Raw genomic sequence first — 19,288 nt, 5'->3', positions numbered from 1 at the left:
GCACGCTATGTGGTCCTGAACCAGAACGGCACATCCCCGTGTGACGCCACGAACATACGGAAGGAGATGGGTGGTGTAACCCGAACGACGAAAAGTGGTATTATCCGGGAGCAGGGTCTCTTGCAGAAGAATTACATGAGGGCGGTCCCTGGCAGCCGCCTCCTGAAGGTGGGCGAGCTTGCTCCATGCCCCTAAACAGTTCCACTGTAGGACTCGGAGGCTGGCAGCGGTGTCTGGCACTGGGGATGATCTGTCTGTAGGCCAAGGGCCCTGCGCTCTTCCTCGATTGCAGCTGTGGCTGGTGTGAGCCCCGAAGGAACGTTGACTGGCATACAAGGGCAAGGCAGAGGAAGCTGGGTGGGTAGCGGCTCTTCCACGGTTGTCTGTGTGGGAGATGATGCCGGAGGTACCAGGGAAGAGCGCGGGTGTTGTTTTGCCTCCACCACTTGGTCGACGATGACGTTCACAGCCTGTACCAATGGTGCCGTTTCCAGAGGCCTGCCGAGAAGCGTCCCTAGCATCTGAGCCAAGCTTGTAGCAATTTCCGTCCCCAGCGTACGCAATTCTTCCCTGGTGAAGACTATGAGAGGAGAGCCCGTGTTGTGGGGCGTGGGTGGAGTAAACTCCTCGACTGTCTGCCGAACTGGGGGAGGAGGAGGGTGATGGACCTCCGCAGTCGTCGTGTGACGAGTGAGAGCAGGTTGTAGGGACAGAAACGCTGCCTCGTCTAGCACTGGGGGTGCAGTCACTGCTGGATGGCGTTGCTGCCCCCAAATGAAAGTTCCCAGAGGTGCCGGTTTGTTGCTGCTCGCCTGTTGCTCCTTCACCCAGGTAACTTGGCGTTCTCGCCCTCGATCGACAAGTGCAACTCTGGTTGGGCAGCTGGGGTGCCATGCATGATGCTTTCCCGAGCAGTTGGGGCAGCGGTTAGAGACAACTTCCTTGGCCTTGAACTTGGCCAAGCACCTCTCCATTTCGTGCGGGCTGCTGCACATCCCACAGACTGTGGCCCGGTTGCAAGTGGCTCTGTGGTGCCCGTATCGCTGGCACCTGTAGCAACGGAGTGGCTCCGGGGTGAAGGGGTGAAGGTGATATTCTCCCCAGTTCCCCAGGTCGATCACAGGGATCAGAGGACCCCGCAGGGTGACGATGACCTGTCGAGTCTCCTCCCTGGTCCGCGCTTTCTGGCAGCGGGTTGCCTCTTCGACCTGAGGGTGCTGAAGCAGTATCTCCATAGGCATCCGCAAGGGATAACCCATGACGACTGCCTTCGTTGACTGTTGGCCGGGCGTCAGCTCGACTAGCTTGACAGGGGAGGCCTTGTCCTGCAGAGCTGTTCTCAAGAGGTCGTAAGCTCCCTCGTCCTTCGGCACCAACACCGAGCTTCCATCCCGTCCTATCAGGTTGGAGCAGCGTAGCCCTGGCAGGTGACGCTCTAGTGCAGCCACGGCGTCGTAACTCGTCGCATGCCCGTCCTGGACCGGCACATGGAACGCTGGGAATGCAGAGCGGGGCGGTGGACGTACAGCTACTGACACGGAGGGACGAGCAGCAGGGGGACCCCTGACAGGAGGCCCAGTACGTACTGCCGGAGAAGGGCCATTTCCCTGGCGACCACGCCTCGATCCCTTGCATGCCACGAGGGTGAAACCCTCATCATCATGCAGAGCAGGATCAGAAGAGGGGGAGATCTGAGTAGCAGCAGGAGCCTCCGACGGGACCTCCAGCCGCTTGGGAATACAAGCAGACCTGGCCAGCCTGGGCTCGTGAGAGGGTGCCCAGGTGGGAGCGTGAGGCTGTGGACCGAGGGCACGGTTCACGGGGGTGCCTTGCCGTGGAGCAGGGCTGGCAGCCGCACGTAGGGAAGCTGAAGTGCCCTTGGTGGAAGAGAGAGAGGGTGGAGCAGGTGCAACCTCCTCCATAGCCTCATGTTGGCAGGCTGCCTTAGCAGAACGGGTTGAGGCACCACGCAAGTAAGGTACCACTCCCGTAGACTTAGGTAGAGAGGGGTCAGCACAAGAAACCTCGTGAGCTGACAAGTGGGAGCTAGAGTCTGAAAAGTGACGCTCCCACTTCGTGCCTGTAGCAGGACACGGGTTGGAGAGCCTTGACTGAGGGAGCGGGAGGCGGGAATGCCCCTGGGGCCTAGGGATGCAAGATCCCTTCATGCTGCACACACAAGCAGCGAAAAACTCAGTCAACACACACACCTCACACACACAACCACTCAAACAGCACAAACAAAAAACAGCAAAAGTGGCCAAGGTCCCTACAATGATGGGCAACCTATGCTCCCCGCCCTCTAAAGGGCGATGGGACGCCCCACCACTGCCCCTTTCGGGTCTTCCCTAAACTAACAGAGCCGCCCTCACTGCCTCCTATAACCAGGCCCTAAAGGCCCCCCTTCATGGAAGTGCCCTAACGGCACCCCTTCAGGGTTCGGCGTCGTACTACAGTGAGGGACACTAACAGCAGGCCAAAAAAAAAAAAAAAAAAAAACTAACACACTGCCAATCACACACAGGCAGAGACAGAGTCCCAGGAAAACCTGGAAAAACGTTTAAAAAACCTTTCTCAGTGCCAGAGACTAAGTCTCAAAAGTGGCAAAATCTGAGAAAACAGGCGAAAAATCGCCACTAGTAAGTGAGACTGAGTCCAGTACCAGTGTGAAAACAGTCAGAGCTCTGCATCAGACGGTGTCTAGGCAGGGAGTGGAAGTTAGTAGGAGAGTGAAAGATAAAAATAGTAGATTACTAGTGGAGAAGGGAGAAAAAGTGAGCAGATGAAGAGAACACTTTAAGATACTGTTGAACATGGAGGATGGAAGTAATGCGAGTATAAGTGGCTGGGGAATGGCTGGGAGAAGGAGGGAGGTGAGAAGACAGGAAGAAGTCAGTAGGATAGAAGTTGTGGAAGCAATGAAGAAAGTCAAATTGGGGAAAGCCCCAGGAATTGATGGACTGTGTGGTGAAATGCTGACGCATGGGGGAGAGATAGTAGTAGAATGGATGTGCAAGATGTGCAAATTGGCCTGGGAGGAAGGTAGGGTCCCGCAGGATTGGAAGTCAGGTATAATTATTCCCTTGTACAAATGAAAAGAGGAAAAAGAAATGTGTGGTAATCATAGGGGCATTTGTCTTCTTAGTGTAATAGGAAAAGTGTATGGTAGAATACTTATTGACAGTTAGGGAAAGAACAGAGGAATTAGTTGGAGAAGAACAGGGAGGCTTTAGGAAGGAAATAGGTTATGTAGATCAGATAATCATTCTTAGATCTTTAGTGGAAAAGTTTCTAGAGAAGGGAAAGAAATTGTATGCGGCTTTCATGGATTTGGAAAAAGCATATGACAGGGTGGATAGACAAGGATTGTGGAAAGTATTAAGAATATATGGCGTAGATGGAAAGTTGTTGAATGCTGTGAAGAGTATGTATGATGGTGCTAAGGCTGCAGTGCGTGTGGATGGTGAAGTGAGTGAATTTTTCTCCTTGAATGTTGGGTTGAAACAGGGATGTGTCATGTCTCCATGGTTGTTCAATCTGTACATGGATGGGGTAATAAAAGAGGTACACTATAGGGCAGTGGATGTTGGAGTGGCCTGGTGAGAGAGGGTAGTGTTTGGAAACTCCCTGTACTGTTGTTTGCAGATGATACGGTGTTGTTGAGTGAAGACGAAGGGGAGCTGCAAGGCTTGGTGGATGAGTCTGAGAGAGTGTGTAAGAAACGGAATCTAAAGGTAAATGTAGGGAAGAGTAAAGTGATGGTCTTTGAGAGAGAAGTCAGTGAATGTACAGTGAGGTTGGATGGTGAGGAAATGGAAAATGTGATTACGGTTAAGCACCTGGGTAGTGTGACGAATAAGGATGGCAGTTTGAAGGGTGAAGTGCTTGAAAGGGTACAACAAGGAAGAAAGGTTGCTGGTTCCTCGAAAGCAGTGATAAGAAACAGAGAATTGAGCATGAAAGTGAAAAAGTTACTATATGACAGTACTGTGATACCAACTCTAACGTATGGACGTGAAGCTTGGACTACAAGCAACAAAGACTTAGTAACTGATGTAAGAAGACAAAAACTAGTGAAGGTGGCAACACACTTGATGCTGTTGTCGCAGTCAGGATCAGTCATGAGCTGCTGTTTCTACAAAAAAATTCTAACCATTGAAACTGGAATCGAGAGAAAATCAGTATCGACTAGGTTATAAAAAACTTGTAATGGCTCGCAGAGGTATTGAGCTCCACTGCCTAAATGATACTGAGAATCACAAGAACGGATTATAGAAAATTTAAATGTTCTTGTCTACAGTTGGTTCATATCGAGTCCCAACACCTTACACTGATAATACGGGACTGAGTGTTGTTTGGAATATTGATTCTAGCTAATTCCCTAATTACAGTATATTTTACCCGTGTTGTGGTGCAGACGGGCATGAACCAAGAGAAAGGTGACCCTGCGAATAAGTCCCAGAGACGCCGCCATCACGTCACTACCTCACCACCATCACCAGGTCCACCACCACTATCACACTCCTTGCCAGCACACCTAAGACCAGAGACGTCGGCCCGGACATCGTAACACTCTTTCGGCTATTTATAAATGAAGTAAGCATGATCCAGAAAAAAGTGGGGGGGGGGGGAGGAAGTTGGAAGAACTGCTACCAGAGTGTACAGTGGATAGGGGGCCATACTTCCAATGACTCATTCATCATTCGTTAAATATCAAACTAAACAACCACTTGCTGGCAGTGAACCAGACTTACAACTCTTCGCTGCACCATCAACACATTGTTTTCTTAGTACAATTAAGGAGTATATATACTTATAACTTTTTCCCAAGAATGTTATCATAAAGGTGCATTATCTTTCAAGCACAGATTTCTCTGCATCATACTTGCTGTCAAATATTTCTCCCTGCAGTGAACGTTCATAGGTATTATTCCCATTGTGCTGTTGTAGTATGGGAAGTGCCAGACGATTCTGAACACCCGCGAAAAGAACCTCTAGACGGCAAAAGTTCAGTAATATAATAATCGACTTGTTATCATAATGTTACCTGGGATATTTTCAGACTTGCATATTTTTCCTGGGCTCTTTGTCCATTAGTATCCTCCTCCGTTAGAGATTATAATACACTGATAGAGATTTAAGGATAGGGAATGAGGAGCATTCAGAAACAATACTGTTAAATATTTCTATATTACTGTACACAACTTATTTTATATTTGAATAAGCAGTGAAAATGCAGAAAAAAAAAGAACATTAAAAACATCACTAATAAGCATATCAAGGTTTACCATACAGTACGATGGCTGTATCAGTGGCATATGTACTGTATAATTAAGGTTATCTTATTTTTTTAATGCAATATGTTGCATATAAGAAAACTACAATATTACTGTGTATCTAACATCCAGACCTTTATTACCCGTTAAGGAGCCTTTGAACCTGGGCATTTACCGTCAGGATGACTAGTTACTAACCCCCGAGTGGCACTGTGATCCATGTGCCCCAAACACCACTCGAATATAAACACTAATGGATCATATCTGGTTGGAGTGCCTTAGTACACTTGACCACCAGGCGTCCACTTGAAATGGAAGGTTACTACTAATGTAATATATGAATTCTTTGGTTACGATAAGCCTTTTGGGTTGTCATTCAGTGTAGACACCTGTACGCAGCACTACGGCGAGTGAATGGATGGTAGGTGACCTTGCCAATAAAATTTTAACCTATTAATGAATAAATTCCCTAGATAAAATTCCTCACTATTTCTTTATCACCACTTCGTTGCGGTTCTTTAAGTAATTAGGATAATGATTCTGAGGTCAGCTCTGTATATAAGGAGTTGCATACAGTATATGTGAGCTGAGATCGAGTGGCTGTCTAACATTATTGAATTCAAGTCTATTTCTCTCTTGGTCATTTAACCATTATTTTTATTTATTGATTTATTTTTTTTTATTTTGTGTGATCTTGTAGGTCGATAATGTTAGATGCAGTGATGAACTCAGTATTACGTGACAGAATCAACATGTCTACGGAATATGACTTTTAAGCATAAGCGCCATGATTAGGTAAAATATAAACTCTGTCCATATACTAGCGCTGCATTAACATATCAATGGAAAGAAAAAATATTAGATTAGGCTTTTTAACTACAGTATTATGTATTGGTCTCTGAAGTACTGGCTGAGCTGGACTACCCATGAATCCCATCTGTCCCAAGTGTTCATCAGATTCAAAACAAAAAGAAGCTTAGTAACGAGGGTTCATATGAGGGGACTGAAAACATTCATATTTATGCGAATAATCCGGGAATGCATGTATGGCTCTGAGGTTCTTTTCAAACACATTTAACGCTGTAGGGTGGACCACAGTGGGCAGAAACGTTTTGACGGGGCCATAGATTGCCTTGTGCTTTCCCTTGCTGGGTCTGCACGTGCGGTGTCTGTTCTCAACGTGGTCCTCCTGCTTCCATCGCCTGATCCACCTGCAGACAGTGGTGACGCTGGACCCATTTACCCTAGCTATGGCACAGGCTGACAGTCCCCCCACCCACATTCACACAAAGATGCTTCTGTCAGTCAGGGAGATTGGTCAAGAGGATCCGTGTGTTTTCACTGTGTCTGAAATTTAGTGATCAGTAAATATCAAGAATGTCGAAAGTTTCTTCATTTGTATGTGTTACCGTAAGCTAGTAAAAAATAATAATTAACTTCACGCAATTATGTTTCGTTCATTCAGAAAGGTTGGTTGTTACGATCGCTATGCATTCATGTTTGGTGTCTGAAAATTATGAATTATGAAATATAAAAAGGTGAAAACTTTCATCTATAGCTCTTAGTACGAAGTGGTAAATGATTATTGATAAAGAAGTGTCTCTCTTATAAAGATGATTTGCTCGGTCAATGGGGGTATATAAACATGGCTAGCAGTAACGCGGTACCGTATGACTGATAATAAAACTGTCATATGACTAATATTGTAACAACACGGTACTGTACCACTAACAGTAACTCGGTACTATATCACTGACAGCAACATGGTACTATATCACTAACATTAATACGGTACCATATCACTAGCAGCAACACGGCACTGTATCACACTATCACAGCAACACGGTAAATATATCATTAACATTAACACGGCACCATATCACAACCAACGACACTGCTCCATATAACTAACATGGTACCTTATGACTAACAGCAACACGGTACCACATGACTCATGATCAAAGTGCAGGGGAAGGTGAGGCTGGAATGAGATCTCTAACAGCCTGGAGCAACGGCTGAGCTCTGAGTACTGATCGGCCTCCTGAGGCCCTTGTATAAACAGTGAAAACCTTCCCCTCTCGTCTCACTACACCAGACAATGAGTACTTTCCTCTCCCCTATCCCTACACCACCCAGTAAACTCAACCCCCCTCCTCTCTCACCATACCAGCCAGTGAACACATCCCCCTTCCCTCTCACTATCCAATGACAGCTTATCTACTCCAAGAGATCAACTAGACAGGTCAGTTAATCGATCAACTGGGTTACTAGGGACATTACCACATTTTCATGATGATTCTCCCTTTAGTTCTATATAATTCCCTGGTGAGACAGACACAGGCAGACATTTGTGACTACATAGCCATACCTGAGACAGTGGAAGATACTGTCATGCAAAATATAATGTTGATGCACGTGTATACCTAGCTCAATAATCTTACTACATACGTACTGGATTATGAAAAAAAGAAAAACATTGAACTAACTTCCAAAATTATTAATATATATTCTTACACAAATGGTAAAAGTGATACCCATGAAAGTTCATTGCAGTGAATGATACTGAAAGCAACATGCCATAATTATAATTTTATTACCAGTCTCGATAGCGAAGCTGGCATTGTTTTCATTACCAGCCGCGATAGCGTAGCTGGTATTGTGTCAATTCGTCTCTCCTTCCTTCTCTCTGCCTGTCTGTGTGTTTCTGTTAGAAGATTCCTTCGCAACCGCTCAAGATATCATCATAAAATTTTACAGGTGCGTAGTAGGGAAAAAAATCGATCACGAATTCGAAATTGGTGAAAGTAGGCAGAGATCTGTGTCTGTTACAGCGATAACTTCGCGCCGCTCAAGATATCACAAATTTTTACAAGTGTGTAGTAGGGATGAAAATCTCATACAAATATTGTTTTCGGTTTTTCTGTGTGTATTTGTCTGTCAGCACAATAACTTCTGAACCGCTCAGGATATCATCACAAAATTTTACAGGAGTGTAGTAGGGATAAAAATCTAAGAGGTCAAAATTGGTGAAAGTAGGTCAAGGTCTGTGTGTCTGTTACCACGATAATTTTCCAACCACTCAGGATATCATCACAAATTTTACAAGTGTGTAGGAGGGATGAAAATGCATGAGTTTGAAATTGGTGAAAATATTTCAAGGTCAAGGCTATATTCCGAGCCACGCTAGATATGTATAGGCTCGCGGCTGGTGTGATTCCCCCCTTGTGGGGGCCTCTAGTATTATCTATAAATTCATTTATTTGGTTGATTGCACTGCTTCCCTTAATAAGTTTAAAAATGAAGTACCGGGCATGTAATTCAGTGGTGATGAGGTGTGTCTTTAGGAGATCACCTGGCCCTGTTTGCCCCACCTGGCACCACCACACACCAGCTCCATCACCAGCACCACCATTGCCACTATGAACCCATATCCAAGCACCGCGAACATGCCCTGAAAATGTGAAATGCGGGATGTAAGACTAATAATTTCACTAATGCACTTAACCATAATACCCCTTTTATATGTGTGGTCAGTTCTCGTTGTCACAAATTCACGAGATCGTGTTATTACGCAATGCGTGACAATGTGTATTATTATGGGAACGCTTGAACCATAATGAAACCCTTAAAACTTCGCTGAGTGCAAACCGCTTGTGTTTGCACTCAGATTAGAGACAGAGTTTTAAATAAATTTGTCATGTATCGTGCGTGACTGTAAGTATAGACAGTATGTTTCACTGGGTGATATCTTTTCTGTAATTATCGTTCCTCTGCCTTGCCTCTATAGCCCATTAAGTTAGGCCATGCCTACTGTACTTCTAATGATCATGTACTTGCTTTGGGGCTGGCGTGAGAACATTAGTTCGTTAGTCAAGTGGTGTAGTGCTGACATGGGAGGAGGATCTGAAGAACAGCGAAGAGAAGCAAGACCCCGTCTTAGCGGCTACATCCTCTAGCAGTTCTACGACCCCCCCATCTCCCCACCTAGTTGTTGATCGGCAACAGTGGACGTCAGCAGTGAGAACTGCAGCGCCTTGAGTAGCAGAGCCGCCCAGTCTCCTTGCAGCCATAATTCCATTTTCTCCACTGTGTTTTCTAGGCTTAAGATTATTAGCTGGTATGATCGATTCCGTGAGTGAGTGATTACTCGTTTAGTAATCTTGTAACGTCAGAATTCAATTTGTTTGTAATTAATAAATTTACAGTTCTTTGTTGGGGCTTGATTAAATGTAAGATTCGTGTTTTATTTTTCCGTATTGTGCTTACTTTAGTTTGCCACTCCCAGTTTGCACAAACTTCTTATATTAATCACGACTGGTAGTTAAGCAAGTTCTTTCATATTAATTCATAAATTCGCTTGTGCCAACTAGGACTTAGCACCAGCAAGAATGAATCTTTATCAGTATTAATAATCTGCCGTCAGGGGTAAGGACACTTTCTCAGAGGCCAACAGTATCAACGATTCAGCATTCACGAATGCTTAGACTCCGCTGTGTACCGTTGGGAAAGTTGATGAAATTCTCGTCTTTAGAGAATCGGAAAAGGAAGCCAGCTTAAAGACAAAACTTACTACTTGATTCCATCAGTCGATTCCTTTATGACAACTGACGACTTATTTGCAGTTCATTCATATTTCACTTCCCCTCTTGACACTCACGACCTAGCCGGGATATTAACTCCTAGCATCAAAGTTATTAACGAAATAATAAACCCACTCACTCATGGCTAGTTATGAGCTATAATTATTAAAGTTTACAGGCACTGGCTTAATGGTAGTTATTGATTCTGCTTTATCAATTTTCTGTACAAGTCATTTCCCAGCCAGTTGTAATGTTTTATTTCTCCTTCCTTGCCATTTTAACTAGATAAAACTGATCTCCATCAGCCTGTGCCTATATATCTTAATTTTCGATTATTAACATTCAACCGCAAAACAGCAGTCAGTACGTCAGTGTTTAGTTCACCCAGTCTAAGTCTGAGTTAGCACCATGGCTACTAGTTCACACATACAAGAAGCCAAGGCTTACCTGTCCCCAGGAAATTAAAGACTATGTGCTCTCGCGGTATACTTATGAACAGCAACATGAGACTGATGCCCGTGAAGAGCATAATATTCAGTGCCAGGAATGTGAGAGAGAGAGAGAGTGCAAGAAACCTGAGAGAGAATGTGAACACGAGTGTGCCGAACACGAGGCACGTGGGAAACACGAGCTTGAGAGGCTGAAGCTCAAGTGAGACTCCTTGGCTCTGGGCACATCTGGTGCAGCCGACCCTAGCTCCACGGGTGCTCTCCCAGCATCAGTTTTGGTAACCCCACGCCTCAAGCTTCCTTCGTACAAGGAAGGCGAGCGAATAGAGCCGTTCATAGCTCGTTTCGAGGACATGGCACAGCTGTACCAGCTGGGCAAGGCAGCTAAGCAGCTCCAATTTCTTAGCTTGTTTTAGGGCCCTGCCCTTGATATTCTCTACAGAATTTGTGGAGACAATCTCACCTATGAGGTGATGAAGGCTGCACTCACAGTTGATGATGCCAGGAGTCAGTTCACGAGGGCGTGTCTCCAAGAAAACGAGACTGCTATCCAGATGAGTAGACTGTAGCACCAGTCGAGCAGGGCAGTACTCCCGAGGTGGAAGGAAAGCTGATGACAGGGAGTGCTGGAGCTCCTGTTTCATCAGCCCTCAGGACTAGTTCCTGACCATCCCCCTTTGCTGAACTTTTTCAGTGTCTCAGTTACACAGACAGTAGGCCAGCATGCTCTCCAGTACAAATTTCTCTAACTATCTACACCAAACTACATGCACAGTACACACTACACTTCCTATTCAAAATTCGACAAAAATGGCGTCTCTTCATCAAGCCTCGGAGTCCCCGGGGGGGGAGGGGGGACCATAAATGACCCCACCATCCTCCCCTCTCCTGATGACGACTCGAGGTGCCTGGAACCACTGTCTGACTCTCTTCTTCTTCATTTCTGCAACATTCGCGGCCTTTCCTCTAACTTTCGCTCTGTTGAGCACCACCTCTCCTCCTCTAAACCTCACCTTCTTTTTCTAATGGAGACTCAGCTGTCTGAGGCGACTAACAGCAAACCCTTTTCTGTATCCTCCTACTTTCTCTATACTCATTTCGAAGCCAAAGGTGGCTGTTGTGTATATATACGCAACGACTTATCTTGCTCTCGTGTTCCTGAACTCGATTCTTCTGAATTCTCTACACACTGGCTTCGGCTTTCCTGTCATTCTCTGACTAAATATATCTGTACTGTTTACTTATCCCCTAATTCTACTGACTATCAAAAATTCTTCAACTATCTTAATTCTATGATGGAACACATTCTATCCATTTTTCCTTTCTCTGAAATCTTCATTCTAGGAGATTTCAATGTTCACCACCACCTTTGGCTCTCCTCTCCTTTCACGGATCCACCTGGTGAACAAGCCTACATCTTTTCTATCCTTAATGATCTAGAGCAGCTTGTACAGCACCCTACTCGTATCCCTGACCGCCTTCCAGAGAGCTCCAACATACTTGACCTCTTCCTCACAACTAATCCTTCTGCTTACTCTGTTAATCTTTTCTCTCCGTTGGGCTCCTCCGATCACAACCTTATTACCTTAACCTGTCCTATCACTCTGGTATGGCCTGTGGACCCTCCAGGGAAACGTCGTCTGTGGCATTTTGGAGCCGCGGACTGGGTGGCCCTCAGGCAGTACTTCTTTGATTTTCCCTGGAATGATTATTGCTTCCATGGCCGGGATCCATCTGAGTGTGCCTTGCACATTACAGAAGTTATTCTCTCGGGCATGGAAGCATACATTCCTTTCTCATATCCTTTGATTAACGCAAGAAAGCCTTGGTTTAATCACGCTTGTTCTAATGCTGTCTGCAACAAGGAGAGGGCCTACAAAAGGTACCGGAGCCAACTCACCCCTGAATCACATCATCTTTACGTTTCTGCCCGGAATCGTGCTAAGTCTGTTCTTCGCTCTACTAAAAATAATTTCATCCATACTAAATGCTCTCAACTCTCCAACTCGAATTCTTCCCGCTCCTTCTGGCACCTTGCCAAAAATCTTTTTAACAACTTTACCTCATCATCCTTCCCTCCTCTTTTCTACTCTGATGGTTCTGTAGCTATTTCTTCTACTAATAAAGCAGATCTCTTCACTCAGACTTTCTCCTCCAATTCCATCTTAGACGATTCCAGTGCTGTTCCTCCATCAGTTTCCCCCTCTTACTTCCTCATGGCTGACATTAAAATTTCTTCAGTTGATGCATTTTCTGCCATCACTGGCCTCAGTACTAACAAGGCATATGGGCCTGATGGGGTCCCTCCTGTTCTTCTCAAGAACTGTGCTTCTGTGCTTACACCCAGCCTAGGCAAACTCTTTCGCCTTTGTCTGTCAACTTGTACCTTTCCTTCTTGCTGGAAATTTGCTCTCATTCAGCCAGTCCTAAAGAAGGGTGACCACTCCCAACCCTCCAACTATCGTCCAATTGCTTTAACGTCCTGTATTTCAAAAGTTTTCGAGTCAATTCTCAATAGAAAAATTTTAAGGCATCTTTCCTATCACAACCTTCTTTCCGATCGTCAGTATTGGTTCCGTCAGGGACGCTCTACTGGCGATCTTCTCACCTACCCTTCAGACTCCTGGTCATCCTCCTTTCGGGACTTTGGCGAAAGCTTTGCCATTGCACTTGATATCTCAAAGGCTTTAGATCGAGTCTGGCATAAATCTTTAATTTCCAAACTGCCCTCCTGCGGTTTCTATCCTTCTATCTGTGCCTTCATCGCTAGCTTCCTTTCTGGTCGTTCTATAGCCGCTGTTGTAGACGGCCATCGTTCTTCTCCTACATCTATCAACAGTGGTGTTCCTCAGGGCTCTGTCCTGTCACCAACTCTCTTCCTTTTATTCATTAATGATCTTCTAAGCTGTACATCTAACCCTATCCACTCATACGCTGATGACTCCACCCTTCACCTTTCCATTCGGTTCCCACAACGCCCATCTCAACAGTTACTTCAACAAACAAGGGATGAGGCTTTGGCACACATAATGTCTGACTTGGCTCGTATCTCTGACTGGGGTAAAAATAATATGGTTGTTTTCAATGCATCAAAGACTCAGTTCTTACACCTATCAACCCGACAAAATCTTCCACAGGTATACCCACTAATGTTTAATAATATTCAGCTTAATCCTGCATCATCCTTGAACATGCTTGGGGTTTCATTTACTCGGGACTTATCTTGGAAAGATCATTTTACATCTCTTGTAAAATCTGCTTCCAAGAGATTGGGTGTGCTAAGCCAACTCCGCTCTTTCTTTACCCCTGCACAATTGTTGACTCTATACAGGGGTTTCATCCGCCCCCTGTGTGGAGTACAACTCTCATGTATGTGGAGGCTCCCCACATACAGCTCTTCTCAATAGGGTGGAGTCAAAGGCTTTTCATCTCTTTAACTCTCCTCCTCTTACTGACTCCCTTCAACCTCTGTCTCTTCGCCGCAGTGTTGCATCTTTATCTCTTTTCTATCGCTACTTTAATGGTCACTGCTCCTCTGAACTGTCTGCTTGCATTCCTCCACCTCTACGACGGGCGCGTAGCACCCGTCTGACAGCAAACTCTCATCCCTTTTCTGTCCAACTCTCTAATGCAAGAGTTAACCATTACTCCCAGTCTTTCATTTATGCGACAGGTCAGCCCTGGAACTGTCTCCCTCTGTCTGTATTTCCTGCTGCCTATGATCTCCAGTCTTTCAAATGCAGTGTGTCCAGGCATCTCAAAACGATCGGATCTTGAATTTGGCTCTCTATTGTATTTTGTTTTTCTCTTGGAGGGAACTGTTACTGCGGGCTCATGGCCTTTGGTTCCTTCTTCCTCACATAAAAAAAAAAGTTCCTTGACTGTCTCACTGCTTACTTAGACGAGTGTATATAGAAAGACGAGGCCCCTCACACTCGAAAGGGGATAATTGACCTAATGCTATGTATGCAGTTAGAAAAGTCATGATTCACTGAGCTCATTGCTCAGTTAAAGATTTTTCAAGGATAGGATGGAAAAGACTGAAGCATTCTTCACTGCATATGGGTACCAAACTCTTAAGCAATGACGAAACAGGAAAGATTCTGCCAAGTCTGGGAAGCCATCTTAGGGCGAACCCCATCATCAAGGCCATTTTCAGAATAATAGCCACGGTCCAGACAAATTGCCAAAAAAGGATCAAGGGCAGTCTGTTCAGCAACCTGGCTGGAAGAGGTACAACAAGTACCCTAACCAGCAGCAGTATCAGCCACACAATCAACAGTTGGGACAATCTCTTTCAGTACCAGCTCCAGTGTATTGGAGGCAGGAGGCAAATGTAGCCTTCATTCTCCGAGAAGTGCATGATGGTGTTGTCCTTGGCAGCACAGGTCCTCCATCACAAGTAACTAGCTCCCCTCAGACAGTGAGCCCTCCTCCACAGGTTTTCAGTGCTCCAACTCCCCAGATGGTGAGTACAATCCCTCAGGCATTGAGTCCTCAGGGCGTCACATTCACAGATTTGTGTGCTATGTAGCCTTATCAATGGCTGGCTACTTCCTCTACAGGCCCTCTCAAAGGTAACAGTGCCTTCCTTGTTCAGTTAAGGTTTGTGGGAGGTGTTTCTGTAAATGTTCTGAGAGACAATGGTTCCTCAGGTTGCTCTGTCAGGCAGTCTAGCTCGCTCTGAGGGCTACACAGTTAGGCAGATTCAAGTTAGACTTGTTGAAAGATCAGTGAGATTGTTCCCTGAGGCACGTATCCAGGTGGAATCTTCCTTTTACACTGGCTTGACAGTTGCAGTTGTCATGCCAGAACCTTTGTTTGACCTTATTATTGGCATCAAAAATAGTTGCTCCATAGATGTTGCTACTGACTTCGGCTGTTGCAGTAACACAAATCATGGCTAAGGCTCCAAACCATGTCAGCCCGCTGATCACTGCAATGCCGCAAGATCTGATTCGTAGTCAAGATATTGTCCAAAAACAACAGTCTGACCAGACACTTGCTATAGTGCATAGGAAGCTGGAGGGTGATGTGATTAAGTATTCACAAGGAGGTCAAGCAAGGTTCCTTTGAAAGCAAGAACGGCTGTGCTGTGAGTCACAAACACCCCATGGCGAGGTTCAACTGCAGATTGTTGGTTCCTCAAAGTATCGCCGAGCAGTGATCAAACTGGGTCATTGTTCAGTGATGGGAGGTCACATGGGCCAAAAGAAATCTCTAGGCTGTATCCATGCTGACTTTTTCTGGTTAGGAATGAGACAGGAAATAGATAGCCTTGTGGATTCCTGCAATGTGTGTTGACATACCACCAATCAGGGACATGTCTTTTCTGCTCCTTTGGAATCCACACCTATATTCTCTGAGTCTTTTGTGAGAAAGGGCAGTGGCAATGTGGGAGCGGACCTGACATCTCGCTCGTTGGTCCCACAGGACACATTATGTCCAGGGCCTGTACATACATATGTGCCATAAGGTAAGGGGGAAGTTCGAGACTCCCACAGAGGCAATCCAAGGCTCTGTCTGAATTACCTTGTGGTGCATCTCAAACTGTGGGTCTTTCTGAGGATTCCCAAAGAATACCCACTATCCACATGAGTGTTCACACCCACACTGGGTGTTAAATGTGACCTGCCCGAGTTTGCATAGGGATTCACAGCTTACTGATAGTTATAAGTGTAGAGTTAAAAGGATAAGTATGCTCTTAGGATGTCTGAGTGTGCAGGAACAAATACCAACGGACAGTACTTAGACTAGGAGCATATGGACAGAGCCCTGAGTTAATGGCCACTGCTCTTATTTTCGACCTGCATGGGCCGTGGGTCACTTAGGGCCCCGTTAGTTGATTGGCACCCATCGGAATCTTTTTAATGTACCAGGGGTCGATGCTGCAGGGGGTGGATCAGCTGAAGTGAAGCATGGTCTTGCAGATAAGAGAAGGAGTTGGTGCCTGATTGACTTCTGTCTCCTTGAAAGTGCCAGGCAAGGCTCTGGACCTCACCCCTTGTATCCACATTGTGTCTGTGCATTAGCCAGGGAACACCCTGTTCTCTGGTTAATAGAGATATAGGTTTAACCAGTAAACTACAAGCTACATGGACTAGTGCATTTCCTGGTTAATAATCTAACCAATGAGAAATTAATGGTGACCACGGATGTACAAAGCTTGGCTGTCACTTAAGTATTTCAGCTAAGGTGTACTTTTATTGCGTATTTATTGACTGGTAGGCAGAGGGTAATTGCAGTTAAATACAAATTGTCACATCGACAGTATTGATGCTCCACCCTGATTGATTTCACAAGTACAGTTGGCGGGTGAAGCAGTTTGCTGTGCAGGTACAGCAATAGGTGTAGCAGCTATGCTGTGTGGGTCAGCTGATCATCTCTGCCACATGCTGCTGCCTCATCTTCCCTGTCCTCAGCGGCTCCACGTGCTATAAATTTGTATTATATCATTATACACGTAGGAACAGTTACACTACTACTGTCACACCTACATCGTGTATCACATACACCATGCTACATAATTAATTGTTAAAGTAAATGTAACGAGTTTTCACTCAGTTTGACGTGAGTACAGGATTTTTCACCGTCATCACGGACTTTTTCCCCTCAAGCTTGCTTTTATTAATGTAAATACGAGTTTTTTACGCTCATTGACGACAGTGCTCTTCTCCTTTAGCAGGAGAGTATACACACCACAGTGTCATTCTTGTGTGATTGAGTTATGATATCTATCTGTCTATCTATCTATCTATCTATCTATCTACCTATATCTATCTATCTATATATATATATATATATATATATATATATTGTTACATAGCGTATGATTTCATCATCCTTTGTGTAATTCTAACGTACAGTATGCTGCATGTTTGATCACGAGCGTGTTCTACCTCACTCCCCTCCTCCTCCCTTATAGTAGAGTAAGTCGTTCTTTCTGTTGTTCAGAGCAGGAGTGTCAACTCTTTGTCCCCTCTGGCTTCATTTGCGCGTCCTTCTTACAAGTTGTATCAAGCTCTGCCGGCCCCTATATAATGAGCTCAGTCTCTACATTAATTGCCACTTAGATCTACTCCTCATTTTGCTCACATCTCTGTCCTCCCCTATACAGTTGTTATTATTGTGAGTGTTCAGGAAGTCTCCAGCCATCTAGCAGCTATGTAATTTGAATATAAGTGTTATTACATTTTTTCCTTGTACTGTATAGCATAAGGCGTTGATTCGTAGACCTAGTGAGGTTTTTGTGATTCATGTGTTTTAAGTGTCACCCATTATTGATAATATTTTGTATCTGTAATAATATATCTTGCATTCACTGAGCATTATCCGGTTTTCTCATTTTATCAGGGCTGACTTAGATAAATTTACACTTGCTAATTTCGTGTCAATAGAGGCTATTGCAGTTAACCATATATTTAACCTTTTTTTTGCCATTACATTATCCTTATGAGTCCTGAATGTTTTGTTGTTAGTTTGAGCATTAAACTTTAACTTGTAATTTTACCTAACTCTTTTGTTTTGAACCTGGAACTTTGCGGGAGAGTTTTCTCTGTACCGTAACAATATATCTATATATATATATATATATATATATATATCTATATATATATATATATATATATATATATATATATATATATATATATAATATAAATATATATATATAAAGACAGTGTGTTTGCACAGTGCACGAGAGATTGGGTGGTCCTGGTCCTCACACAGTGTGAAACTGCTCACTGAGAATACATAATCTTATGAGAATAATAACATATGGGCATACCCACTCATACCTGGACATTTTTTGGCCCTTTGAGGCATAATAAAGGTAAAAATTTTCAGACATTGTACTACAGATATAGCTACAATAAAAAAATATGGCCAGTTACTTTAACAACGGTAAACAACAGGCCTGATAGATTTAAATAACAGGGGTTCCGAGGCGTGGCAACACTTATAGCGCCACAACCCCCGCTGCACCAACACTTCACTCCACAGACTCCTCCTGAGCACCTTCCCCAGGAGCCTCTAACTCCCCCACTTCGGCCATAAACCTCTCGAAATTCAATGCTGACACATCTGACATTGCATCCTCTTCATCCTCAACAGGAACAGGATCAGATGATGTAGCTGGTTCCTCTCTTTCATTGACTTAAGCCCAATGTGCGTAACTTGTTATGAGCGTCTGTCTTCTGTTTATTTCTTGCCTGTGCCTGTCTGTGTAGAAACGGAAGACTTTGTGGATACCAACGAGAACCTCTTCTGTTTTTAGGTTGCTGACTTCCTGTTCCTTCACCTCTTCCTTGAGCTCATGCATGGCAGCAAGGATCTTGCTTATTCTTGACATACACAGCTCTGTCCTGCCCTCCATCACACTAGGCTGGTCAACTTGACTCTGCCTGGTGTCAGGCTCTGCGTCAGCCCCATCTATCCATTCAAGACTTTCTCAGGATGCTGTTCCTCAGTACCAGAGTGCACTTCCTAATGTAACATCCTCGAAACCTGGTACAGCTTGTGCTGCTGTCAGTGCTGTTGCCTCAGCCTTGGCCAGTGGTTGAATTGCCCTCTCGTGGGTCGTGCATAAGTGAGGCACGAGCAGTCACCATGCATGGTTCATCGTTGCAGGTGTAATCTGGTGCCATGCTTGTAGGAGAAAGTCTACTGCACCCCTCACTGTGAAACAATGCCAGAATGCCCCAACTGTTAGGTCACCTGTGGCGGTTCGGGATACAGCTACTGGCGGAGTTGGTACGGGAGCAGGTGCCTCATTGAGGTCTTCGTCATGATCTTCTTGTAGGGCATGAAGCTCCTCTTGTGTGTCAGTCCATGGTAGTCATACACTTCCATGTGGTGGAAGTGCTTCACAATGGCAATCAGTTCTTGATCCAGTGGCTGCATGAGTGATATCATCCAGGGTGCCAGAAACACAACACGACAATCCTTGTGCAGATCTTCTAGGTATGGAAGGTGACTTGGTGCA

This window comes from Coenobita brevimanus, chromosome 83 (genome assembly GCF_032717465.1).
Source record: "Coenobita brevimanus isolate Jiangsu-jjx chromosome 83, ASM3271746v2, whole genome shotgun sequence".
NCBI lineage: Eukaryota > Metazoa > Arthropoda > Malacostraca > Decapoda > Coenobitidae > Coenobita > Coenobita brevimanus.
This window is presented reverse-complemented; position numbering follows the sequence as displayed.